Source organism: Coregonus lavaretus, assembly GCF_964263955.1.
Source record: "Coregonus lavaretus genome assembly, chromosome: 12".
Lineage (NCBI taxonomy): Eukaryota > Metazoa > Chordata > Actinopteri > Salmoniformes > Salmonidae > Coregonus > Coregonus lavaretus.
Genome location: NC_139999.1, coordinates 39,078,086 through 39,091,353, shown reverse-complemented (window position 1 = coordinate 39,091,353; position 13,268 = coordinate 39,078,086). Strand labels below are relative to the sequence as shown.

The window sequence follows — 13,268 nt, the reverse complement described above, 5'->3', positions numbered from 1 at the left end:
GGTCTGAACCACATTTAATTACACAGTAACCTTTTGTGGTTGTGTGTAGAAAGAAACAATTTCAAAGTGTTGTTATGCATGATTCTGGCTAAGAAAAAACCCAATGAAATGTATTGACATATACTGAGAATATAAAAAGGGCATCTCCAAATCTATCCTCCTTCAGGAAAAAGATTTGCGTGTCACACAAATCTGTCAGAACAAACAAAAAAATATCATAAAGAAAGTAGAGAAGCTTTCCCAATCAATTATTGGTGGCCATGAGTCATACATTTTTTTACATTTTTAGTCATTTAGCAGACGCTCTTATCCAGAGCGACTTACAGGAGCAATTAGGGTTAAGTGCCTTGCTCAAGGGCACATCGACAGATTTTTCACCTAGTCGGCTCTGGGATTAGAACCAGCGACCTTTCGGTTACTGGCACAACGCTCTTACCCACTAAGCTACCTGCCGCCCATACATTCATAGCTATCAGTGTCTACACTCTTAGAAAAAAGGGTTTCAAAAGGGTTCTTCAGCTATCCCCATAGGAGGACTCTTTATGATTCCAGGCAGAACCCTTTTGGGTTCCATATACAACCCTCTGTGGAAAGAGCTCTACATGGAACCCAAAAGGGTTCTACAAAGGGTTATCCTATGGGGACAGCTGAAGAACCCTTTTAGGTTCTAGATAGCAACTTTTTTTAGAGTACCTTTCTCTGACCAAACATACATTGATACTTTAGAACTTGACTCTGGTTTTACTATTTTGAGACTCACATTGTTATAAAACTTCCTTTACCATAGTTCCCACTGTTCACATCATCTCATGGAGAAGAACAATGTGATGCAATCAAATACTGTAAATCAGACTGCTTGACTCTATGGTGGGTGACCCACACCCTCACAAGAAATCTACCACCCTCTGGCATATGTGCTTGTGTATATTATGCCATTCACTAGAATAATCTCATCCAGGTACTTCATTTGAAAACGAACCAAATCAGTGGTTTCATCTGCAATGACATTCCCTGCAAACTACGTTGCTATTTCACTACATGCTCTCCTGAAAGCATTTAGTGTTAGAGCAGTTGACTAATTCAAAAAACATGAAGATGCTGACAGAGACTTTCCTTTGAATTTCAGAGTACACTTCTTTACCCATGACAGGAGATTTTGTATGCGAGCCAAAAACATGCTACTCTTGTAAGAGAATACTGCTAGACATCAATAGACAATGACTGTCTAAACATGGCGAATCCCCACAGGAGGTTGGTGGCACCTTAATTGGGGAAGACGGGCCCGTGGTAATGGCCGGAGCGGAATAGAATGAAATACATCAAACACATGGTTTCCATATGCTTGATGCCATTCCATTCGCTCCGTTCCAGCAATTATTATGATCTGTCCTCCCCTCAGCAGCCTCCACTGTGAATCACAGATACACATTTGTCCTATTTTGTTGCCTTACAACCTGGAATTAAAATGGATTTTGGGGGGGGTTGTATCATTTGATTTACACAACATGCCTAACACTTTGAAGATGCACTTTTTTTTTTTTTGTGAAACAAACAAACAAAAGAAACAGAAACCCCCCCCACACACACACACACACACACACACACACACACCCACACCACCACCCAAAGTCAATACTTTATTTCAGCTGCAAGTCTCTTGGGGTATGTCTATATAAGCTTGGCACTGGGATTTTTGCCCATTCTTCAAGGCAAAACTGCTCCAGCTCCTTCAAGTTGGATGGGTTCCGTTGGTGTACAGCAATCTTTAAGTCATACCACAGATTCTCAATTGGATTGAGGTCTGGGCTTTGACTAGACCATTCCAAAACATTTAAATGTTTCCCCTTAAACCACTCAAGTGTTGCTTTAGCAGTATGCTTAGGGTCATTGTCCTGCTGGAAGGTGAACCTCCGTCCCAGTCTCAAATCTCTGGACGACTGAAACAGGTTTCCCTCAAGAATCCCCCTGTATTTAGCGCCATCCATCATTCCTTCAATTCTGACCAGTTTCCCAGTCCCTGCCGATGAAAAACATCTCCACAGCATGATGCTGCCACCACCATGCTTCACTGTGGGGATGGTGTTCTCGGGGTGATGAGAGGTGTTGGGTTTGCGCCAGACATAGCGTTTTCCTTGATGGCCAAAAAGCTCAATTTTAGTCTCATCTGACCAGAGTACCTTCTTCCATATGTTTGGGGAGTCTCCCACATGCCTTTTGGTGAACACCAAACGCTTATTTTTTTCTTTAAGCAATGGCTTTATTCTGGCCACTCTTCCGTAAAGCCCAGCTCTGTGGAGTGTATGGCTTAAAGTGGTCCTATGGACACATACTCCAATCTCCACTGTGGAGCTTTGCAGCTCCTTCAGGGTTATCTTTGGTGTCTTTGTTGCCGCTCTGATAAATGCCCTCCTTGCCTGGTCCGTGAGTTTTGGTGGGCGGCCCTCTCTTGGCAGGTTTGTTGTGGTGCCATATTCTTTCCATTTTTTAATAATTGATTTAATGGTGCTCCGTGGGATGTTCAAAGTTTCTGATATTTTTTTATAATCCAACCCTGATCTGTACTTCTCCACAACTTTGTCCCTGACCTGTTTGGAGAGCTCCTTGGTCTTCATGGTGCCGCTTGCTTAGTGGTGCCCCTTGCTTAGTGGTGTTGCAGACTCTGGGGCCTTTCAGAACAGGTGTATATATACTGAGATCATGTGACAGATCATGTGACACTCAGATTGCACACAGGTGGACCTTATTTAACTAATTATGTGACTTCTGAAGGTAATTGGTTGCATCATTTTGTGTATGTCCATTACATGAAATCTAAATAAAAATGCATTTAAATTACAGGTTGTAATGCAACAAAATAGGAAAAATGCCAAGGGGGATGAATACTTTTGCAAGGCACTGTATTGTAACACAGTGGCATGTCACAGTTTAGTTCACTCCGACTTCATAGCATCTTAAATGTTGGATTATTTCATTATTGCCTGCTCAAACATTAATTGAATACCTCGTGTTTCAAGACCTTTCTAGGATGCCTGAAATATAAAGACATCGTATTTAGCCAACAGTTAAGGGTATGATATTACAAGAGTGACACCAAAGTAAATGGATAGTTTGTCACTTAAAACTTTACAAGACTGAATAGTGATTAAGCTTTAAGCACTCAAAAATACATGCCTAATCACCTACTTCCATGTCAAGGGCTGCATCTCAAATGTCACCCTATTCCCTATATATTGCACTACGTTTGACCAGGGCTTTGGTCAAAAGTATTGCACTGTATGGGGAATAGGGTGCCATTTGGGATACAAACCTAATCACCCACTTCCATGTAAATATCAACACACCCGGGAATACGACACCCAACTTCCTGCAAAGCTTCAGGTGAAAAATATCATGTGCAGCTTCTTTTTGTTAATAGAGTGTCGAGAACCTTAACATAACAACCACTGGCTGAACAATAACACACTGTATTGTTAAATGCATTGACACATTGAAAAAAATAAGTCCAACATTTTACATGCCAATTTTACGTCACAGTATAAATCTTCCCTTACTAGTGTGTGTTGATTAATAAATAAAACATGAAAAGCATTCAAATATCAGCCCTTAAAGTAACTGTCCAGTGAAAAGCTGTTATATTCTGTGAACTCATACCCAAATAATGTTGTTGATTCGTCCTATACTTGTATTTGTTGCCAAAGCATAAATTGGAGAGAAAAAACATCTCAAACATACCTTTTAAAAAATGCTTGCTATTTCCTCATAGAGTATGAAGTCATACTCCGTAGGAGGTTGAGCTGACCAATCAGCAGTATAGAGGAGGATGAACTGGCCTATCAGAGGTCTACTAGCATGAATATGTTTAATGACCGGTATATGCCCAAACCATTCTGTTGTTGGGGTACGCCCATACCATTTCAACACAGTAAAGCTGCTTTTTAACATACTTTATTACTTTTTTTTTTTTCCAAACTATTTCACTCATAATGTAAGTAATTATAGGTCATATTTCATAGAAATCTGGGAACACTGGACAGTTCCTTAAAAAAAGTATAAAAGGCAGCAGATCAATATTCTGTTAAATTGTTGAGAATCTGTTATGTCATGCTGAATACATTATTGGGTCATATGTCTCTCATGACACATAATGTTAATGCATAGGCATATCTACATTCCTGGTTTATTGCAAAGGCACATGTTTGAGCATGCAGGAAAGCTTTCTCCTTGCTCATTCTTCACTAATAGTGAATAATTTACAAGAACACAAATGAGGTGTGAGCCCTGACTTTAGAGAAAATACTATAAACAAATTCAAGCAGGCCTAGCTCCAAAGTATTTCAGCCTTGCACCCTCTTCACTAAACCTAGACAAAGTAAACAATTTCATCAAGATCTACCGGATAGTCCGTAAGGTGCAGAGGCTCCTTAATATCAAACTGTTCTCCCTTGTAGCTCTGCCAGCGCCCAGCTGGTAGATAGATGTCCCTCTCCTGCTTTCCAGGCTCCAACACTGGAGCCACCATGAGGTCGTCCCCTATTAGGAACTGAGAGTCAATCTTATAGGCAGTCTCGTCGCCGGTGGCAATCCACCACAGGGGTCGTATGATGGGGTCTCCTGTGTCCAGAACCTCCCCAGCCAGTTCCAGAACCCTTGGGGCCACTATACTCTCATGGATCGCAGTGTACTTCCGGGCAATCTCCATCACCTCGCTATCGTACTCCCAGTCAATGGGCCTGAAGAAGCAGGAGATGTTCTGGGACTGGTAGCCGGAGCGCAGCTCGGCCCGCTCGTTGTAGGGAATAGCCATCTCGGTGTAGCGACAGGTGAACGTACTAGGGTCGCGAAGAGGTGTCTTTGTGCTGAACTGCCAGGGCAAGTAGTTTGTCTCGCCCGCGTCCAGCTTGAAGGAGGACACCCCGTACTTGGATCGTAAGGACCGTAGCTGGGAGGTGAACCAATCATGGGCCTCTAGGTTGGTGAAGTCCAGAATGCCCCCGATGCCATTCCACCAGCTTACCAAAGCCAGAAGACGACCTGTAGGTTCGCGGACAAACAGCCCATTTTCCACACAGGTGTGGAAATTCTCAGAGTCATAGTTGACAAAAGGGTGTGTCCAGAGAGTGACCAGAAAGCAGCCTGCTTTGAGCTTCTGGAACATAGCTGCAGCGTTGGGAAACTTGGCAGAGTCAAACTCAAATTCCCCATAGCGGTTTGTGTAGCGGTCGTCTAGCTCCAGGTGGCTACAGTTGAACCTATGCTTGCGGATGTTGGCCACATACTTCAACAGTTTCTCTTGGTCTATGTCAGTCTTGTTTAATGCCCAAGTGGACCAAATGGGATGGCGGAACATGGCTTTGGAAGGCACCTTGTTGGGCTTTTGAAAGTATCTGCACACCATGTACTTGTGAATGGATGTGATGTCTAAGCCCATGCAGACTCTGTAGCTGAGTTCAGCACAAGGTGCCTCACCAGGGTTTGGCTTGTAGGGGGTGTCATGGTACCTCGCCTGGAAGTACATGGTCTTCTCTGTGTCGTTCCAGCCCAGATGAAAGGGCAGAGACCTTGATCTTAATAGCCGTGGCATTGGACGAGAGCCAGTAGCGCTCCAAGATACCCCCAAAGCCATTTCGGTTTGAGTAGATATCACTGGTGACAAAGGGTTTGGGTGCCTGCTGCCCGGAGATAGAGATAGGCCAATGCTGTATGGCAGTCTCGGCTCCACCATACCAATGCGAGACGTTGTAGGTCATGGCATGCTCCACAGGCAGATTGGGAACCAATTCTTCCCAACACACACGGTAGCATTGGACTGTATTGTCGAACACTGTCTGAATGAAAAACGTTCGTTTCCTATCACTGGTGCGCCAACAGCTCAGTATCTCCCCTCCTTAGAACATGAGTTTAAGTCCAGAGTGCCAGACCTGTCATTCAACATTTAGAGAAGAATGATCAGTTACATACTGTATCACATCTCTTTGCATTTAAGTCTCAGGCTATATTCATGTTAGAGTAGTTGACTAATGATTAGAGATTCTCTGGTACTTTTAAAAAAGAAGTTCTGAAAGACGCGCTCACAAGCCAAAAGTGGTCCCCGAAAATTGCGTACTACGTCACATATGCAAATATGTGCACCACGTCATTGCTCCCTCTCTCACTCTGCTGTGTGTGCATGATATGCCTCTTGCGAACTGTCACTCAAATGGTGAGGAGCTGAAGCTCATTAGTTGAACTCGATTTGCTAGGAGGCTGGTCCACATGGGAGAATATGAAGGGGAAATTACTTGATCAAGCTAATTTTGTTTTTCAGATCAAATCATGATCCTGATCAAAATTAGATTAGTTTTAATCTTTTTGAAGGGAAACTGTACCAGATTAGGGGAGCAAGCCTTCTTTTTAGTCCCCAGTAGATTAATGTTGCTGAATTGAATATGCGTATATGTCAGAGCGACGTGTATGCGGTGAGCGAAGTCAAGCGCAGGACACCGAGCTACTGGCAGACAAACTTTACTAGCACAGTAAATATAAATACAAACAAACCTCCAAACAGGGAGGAAACAAAATACGCATACACCCGAGACTGCCGACCTCACGGAAAACAATCACACACAATAACCAATGAGAGACAGGGGGTTATAAAGGGAATACAATATAACATAATGGGAAATAGGTGAAAACAATCAGGACAAACTAGACATACACCGAAACATAGATCGGTGGCAGCTAGTACTCCGGGGACGACGAACGCCGAAGCCTGCCCGAGCAAGGAGGAGGGGCAGCCTCGGCTGATTCCGTGACAGTACCCCCCCCCCTTGACGCGCGGCTCCAGCCGTGTGCCGACCCCAGCCACGGGGACGGCCAGGAGGACGCGGAGCAGGGCAAGTCGGATGACTCCGGTGGAAGTCCCTCAACATGGAGGGATCTAGGGACCCAGCACCGTTCCTCCGGACCGTACCCCTCCCACTCCACTCCATCCGACACCTCGAATCCAAGATGGAACGGACTGAGTACGCCGGAACCCCCTCGATGTCCAACGGGGGCGGAGGAGCCTCTCGTATCTCACTCTCCTGGAGTGGACCAGCCACCACCGGCCTGAGGAGAGACACATGGAACGAGGGGTTAATGCGGTAATTAATGGGCAGTTGTAACCTATAGCATACCTCGTTCAATCTCCTCAGGACTTTAAATGGCCCCACAAACCGCCGACCCAGCTTCCGGCAGGGCAGGTGAAGGGGCAGGTTTCGGGTCGAGAGCCAGACCCGATCTCCCGGTGCATACACCAGAGCCTCACTGCGGTGGCGATCGGCGCTCGCCTTTTGCCGCCTGATAGTCCGCTGCAGATGGACATGCGCAGCGTTCCAGGTTTCTTCCGAGCGCCGAAACCACTCGTCCACCGCGGGGGCTTTGATTTGGCTCTGATGCCAAGGTGCCAGGACCGGCTGATAACCTAGCACACACTGGAAAGGCGTAAGGTTAGTGGAGGAGTGGCGGAGTGAGTTTTGGGCTATCTCTGCCCAGGGAATATATACTGACCACTCCTCCTGCCGGTCCTGGCAATAGGACCTCAGAAACCTACCCACATCCTGGTTCACTCTCTCCACCTGCCCGTTACTCTCGGGGTGGAAACCTGAGGTAAGGCTAATCGAGACCCCCAGACGTTCCATAAACGCCCTCCAGACTCTAGAGGTGAACTGGGGACCCCGATCAGACTCTATATCCTCAGGCACCCCGTAGTGCCGGAAAACGTGTGTGAACAGGGCATCAGCAGTTTGTAGGGCAGTAGGGAGACCTGGCATAGGAATGAGACGGCAGGCCTTCGAAAACCGATCCACAACGACCAAGATCGTCGTGTTCCCCTGGGAGGGGGGGATGGTCCGTGACAAAATCCACCGATAGGTGAGACCACGGCCGTTGTGGAACGGGTAGGGGTTGTAACTTCCCTCTGGGCAGGTTTCTAGGCGCCTTACACTGGGCGCACACCGAGCAGGAGGAAACATAAACCCTCACGTCCTTAGCTAAAGTGGGCCACCAGTACTTCCCACTAAGGCAGTGCACTGTCTGACCAATACCAGGATGACCAGAGGAGGGTGACATGTGAGCCCAATATATCAATCGATCGCGAACCTCGAGCGGCACGTACCTCCGACCCTCTGGACACTGTGGGGGAGTAGGATCGGTACGTAACGCCCGCTCGATGTCCGCATCAACCTCCCACACCACCGGTGCCACCAGACAAGACTCCGGGAGTATGGGAGTGGGCACAATGGACCTCTCCTCTGTGTCATATAGTCGGGACAGGGCGTCTGCCTTAGCGTTCTGTGACCCTGGTCTATAGGTGAGCTTAAATACAAATCGGGAGAGAAACATAAACCACCTTGCCTGGCGAGGGTTCAGCCTCCTCGCTGCCCGGATGTACGAAGGTTACGATGGTCAGTCAGAATGAGAAAAGGGTGTTTAGCCCCCTCAAGCCAATGCCTCCACACCTTCAGGGCTTGAACCACAGCCAACAGCTCCCTGTCCCCCACGTCATAATTGCGCTCCGCCGGACTGAGCTTCTTAGAATAGAAAGCACAGGGGCGGAGTTTTGTTGGCGTACCCGAGCGCTGAGACAGCACAGCGCCGATCCCAGCCTCGGACGCATCCACCTCAACTTGGAACGCCAAAGAGGGATCCGGATGTGCCAGCACCGGAGCCGAGGTAAACAGGTCCTTCAGATGTCTAAACGCCCTGTCCGCCTCAGCCGACCACTGCAGACGCACCGGACCCCTCTTTAGCAGGGAGGTAATGGGAGCTGCTACCTGTCCAAAGCCCCGGATAAACCTCTGGTAGTAATTGGCAAAACCCAAGAACCACTGCACTTCCTTCACCGTGGTGAGAGTCTGCCAATTACGTACGGCAGAAACGCGGTCAATCTCCATCTCCACCCCTGACGTGGACAACCGATGTCCCAGGAAGGAGATGGACTCCTGGAAGAACAGACGTTTCTCCGCCTTCGCATACAGGTCATGCTCTAACAGTCTACCAAGCACTCAACGCACCAGGGACACATGCTCGGCTCGTGTAACGGAGTATATTAGAATGTCATCAATATACACCACTACACCCTGTCCATGCAAGTCCCAGAAAATCTTGTCCACAAATGATTGGAAGACTGAAGGAGCATTCATTAACCCGTATGGCATGACGAGGTACTCATAGTGACCCGAGGTGGTACTGAATGCTGTCTTCCACTCATCTCCCCCCCCTAATGCGCACCAGGTTGTACGCGCTCCTGAGATCCAATTTTGTGAAGAATCGCGCCCCGTGTAATGACTCCATCATATTAGCAATCAGAGGGAGAGGATAGTTGTATTTGATTGTGATCTGATTGAGACCACGGTAATCAATACACGGGCGTAAACCCCCATCCTTCTTTTTCACAAAAAAGAAACTCGAGGACGCAGGGGAAGTGGACGGCCGTATGTATCCCTGTCTCAGAGATTCGGTGACGTATGTCTCCATAGCCGCCGTCTCCTCCTGAGACAGAGGATACACATGTCTACGTGGAAGCGCATCGCCTACTTGGAGGTCTATCGCACAATCCCCCTGTCGATGAGGTGGTAATTGAGTCGATTTCTTTTTACAGAAGGCGAGTGCCAAATCGGTTCGGGATTTCCACCGTCGTTGCCCCTACGGAAACACCTACACACCGCCCGAAACACTGATCAGACCATCCCTTGAGAGCCCTCTGTTGCCATGAAATGTTGGGGTCATGAGATGTTAACCAGGGAAGCCACAACACCACGTGAAACGCAGGAGAATCAATCAAATACAAACGTAGTATCTCCTCATGGCCCTCCTGCGTTTTCATCCTGAGCGGCGCTGTGACTTCCCTAATCAATCCTGACCCCAAAGGGCGGCTATCTAGGGCATGGATGGGGAAGGGCACATCAACAGGTACAATAGGAATCCCTAACTTATAAGTGAATTGGCGATCAATAAAATTCCCAGCTGCGCCTGAATCTACTAGCGCCTTATGCTTTGAGTGAGGAGAAACCTTGGGAAACACAACTTTAATACACACATGCGCAACAGAGAGCTCTGGGTGAGCTGGGTGTCTACTCACCTGGAATGACTCATCAGTGCGCGGCCTACCGCCTCGATTCCTAGGAGACCCTCCCCAGCACCGACCAGCAGTGTGTTCTCTGCGGCCACAGTTGGTGCAGGGGACGGCCTCCTTCCTGGTCTCTCTCCTGGTCTCCCTAGCACCAGCACCTCCGAGCTCCATAGGGGTCGGCTCGGAAGTGCTGGGGGATGGAATGGACGGCCCTGAATCTGAACGTCCGCGGGTAGCCAACAGGGTATCCAGACGAATGGACATGTCCACCAGTTGGTCGAAGCTGAGGTTGGTGTCCCTGCAGGCCAATTCCCGACGCACGTCCTCCCTCAGGCTACATCTGTAGTGGTCGATGAGGGCCCTCTCATTCCATCCCGCGTTGGCAGCCAGCGTCCGGAAGTCCAGCACGAACTCCTGTGCGCTCCTCCTCCCCTGTCTAAGGTGGAATAGACGCTCACCCGCCGCTACCCTCTGGTGGATGATCGAATACTGCCCTGAAGCGGCGGGTGAACTCCGCATAGTTGACAGTAGCGGCGTCTATTCCCCCCCACTCGGCATTGGCCCACTCCAGCGCCTTGCCGGACAGACAGGAGATGAGGGCGGACACGCTCTCGTATCCCGAGGGCACCGGGTGGATGGTTGCTAGGTAGAGTTCAACCAGGAGCAGGAAACCCTGACACCCAGCCGCTGTGCCATCATAAGCCCTCGGGAGCGAGAGCCGAATCCCACTGGACCCCGGAGGTGAAGCGATGGGCATCGCCGATGGTGGTGGTATCGTTGGAGAAGGCGTAGGCAGACCCTCTCTTTCCCATCGCCCAATAGTGCTCACCACCCGTTCCATGGCGGTGCCGAGAGCCTGGATCATGGCCGCTTGGTGTTCGACGCGTTCCTCCATTGATCCAGCTGGCACCGCCGCTCCTGCTGACTCCATGAATGGTGTGTGATTCTGTCAGGGCTACGTGTATGCGGTGAGCGAAGTCAAGCGCAGGACACCGAGCTACTGGCAGACAAACTTTACTAGCACAGTAAATATAAATACAAACAAACCTCCAAACAGGAAGGAAACAAAATACGCATACACCCGAGACTGCCGACCTCACGGAAAACAATCACACACAATAACCAATGAGAGACAGGGGGATATAAAGGCATTACAATATAACATAATGGGAAACAGGTGAAAACAATCAGGACAAACTAGACAAACACCGAAACATAGATCGGTGGCAGCTAGTACTCCGGGGACGACGAACGCCGAAGCCTGCCCGAGCAAGGAGGAGGGGCAGCCTCGGCTGATTCCGTGACAGTATATACTAGAAGAAATTCCCAATTTGCAGCTAACAACACACTTTCACAATGATTAATAGTAACTGTTGGTGAATGAATGCTGATTGAGTCTGTCCTATTCTGAAGTGAATCACAAACCTGAAAGACATCCTGAAGACAATAGACCCCGCCTGATTGTGAATGATGTAGCCATCCTTGTTGAGGTCCAGAAGTTCTGTCTTGAGCAGTTCAGCCTTGCGCAGAGAACCAATGTAATAGCACCATGCGGTCACTGCAGAAATCAACAGCACCAAGCCTAGGACACTTACTACAACTAAGGGCTGAACGTCCCTATTCAGTTTTTACTTGATGGGTTTAGCATTGGTAACTGTGCTCCCTGCACCTCCTGGTACCACTTGGTACATTGTGGTTATTGTTCAACAGTCCTCCAGTGAAATGGGTTGTCAGGAATCCCTTCAATTTGTGAAAGTGTCCTTAAAGTAAAGCAGGAGTTCCCTGATTGGCACTCCAAAGTCACTCACAATGCATTGAGATACACAGTTCTTTCTCCTGTATGCAGAGACGTGTGTGAGGCATGACTTTGGAGACTGCCGAGGGATTTTGTCTTGAATTTTTCTTCTTCTTTCAGTAGACCTTGCCCCCACTCTTTCTATCTGTTTACCTGCCTGAATGAAAAGAAAGAACCAGCTTTTAGATCAAAAGTCTCAAGGCAAAGTTTGCTCAGCAATCCTAGCAGTTCTTCAGATCTAAAATCACTGAGAGGGGGAAGGAAAGAGAGAGATAAGGAGAGAGAGAGAGAGAGAGAGAGAGAGTTTACTTGCTGCTGAGCCCCTCTATAAATAATCCAAAGACCACTCACCCATTGTTTGAAATCACAAAGAAAACTTAAAGAAGAGAATATATAATCCCTATATCTCTACAATCATTTTAGGAGTTTACCCTGCAGCAATAACAACGTGTTTGTTTAGTTCAAACACACCTCCTTTTTATGCGAGCAGGTAAATGGCTACCCAGACTATTTGCATTGACCACCCCTTTTTTTACGCTGCTGCTACTCGCTGTTTATCATCTATGCATAGTCACTTTACCCTTGCCTACATGTACATATTACCTCAATTACCTCGACTAACCTGTATCCCGCACATTGACTCGGTACCGGTACCTCCTGTATATACAGTGGGGGGAAAAAGTATTTAGTCAGCCACCAATTGTGCAAGTTCTCCCACTTAAAAAGATGAGAGAGGTCTGTAATTTTCATCATAGGTACACGTCAACTATGACAGACAAAATGAGAAAAAAAATTCCAGAAAGTCACATTGTAGGATTTTTTATGAATTTATTTGCAAATTATGGTGGAAAATAAGTATTTGGTCAATAACAAAAGTTTCTCAATACTTTGTTATATACCCTTTGTTGGCAATGACACGGGTCAAACGTTTTCTGTAAGTCTTCACAAGGTTTTCACACACTGTTGCTGGTATTTTGGCCCATTCCTCCATGCAGATCTCCTCTAGAGCAGTGATGTTTTGGGGCTGTCGCTGGGCAACACAGACTTTCAACTCCCTCCAAAGATTTTCTATGGGGTTGAGATCTGGAGACTGGCTAGGCCACTCCAGGACCTTGAAATGCTTCTTACGAAGCCACTCCTTCATTGCCCGGGCGGTGTGTTTGGGATCATTGTCATGCTGAAAGACCCAGCCACGTTTCATCTTCAATGCCCTTGCTGATGGAAGGAGGTTTTCACTCAAAATCTCACGATACATGGCCCCATTCATTCTTTCCTTTACACGGATCAGTCGTCCTGGTCCCTTTGCAGAAAAACAGCCCCAAAGCATGATGTTTCCTCCCCCATGCTTCACAGTAGGTATGGTGTTCTTTGGATGCAACTCAG

General features: G+C 47.6%; 1 pseudogene across 1 annotated transcript in view; it reads right to left on the bottom strand.

Annotated features, from left to right (window-relative positions):
* Positions 1-13,268, bottom strand: part of LOC311138830 (myogenesis-regulating glycosidase-like) — a 55,241-nt pseudogene that overhangs the window by 17,583 nt on the left and 24,390 nt on the right. Inside the window, exons 2-4 of the transcript in view lie at positions 12,039-12,042; positions 11,516-11,648; positions 4,394-5,918 (exon numbers count right to left, since the gene is read on the bottom strand). The product of the transcript in view is annotated as a myogenesis-regulating glycosidase-like (transcript). The remainder of the gene's footprint in view (positions 1-4,393; positions 5,919-11,515; positions 11,649-12,038; positions 12,043-13,268) is intronic.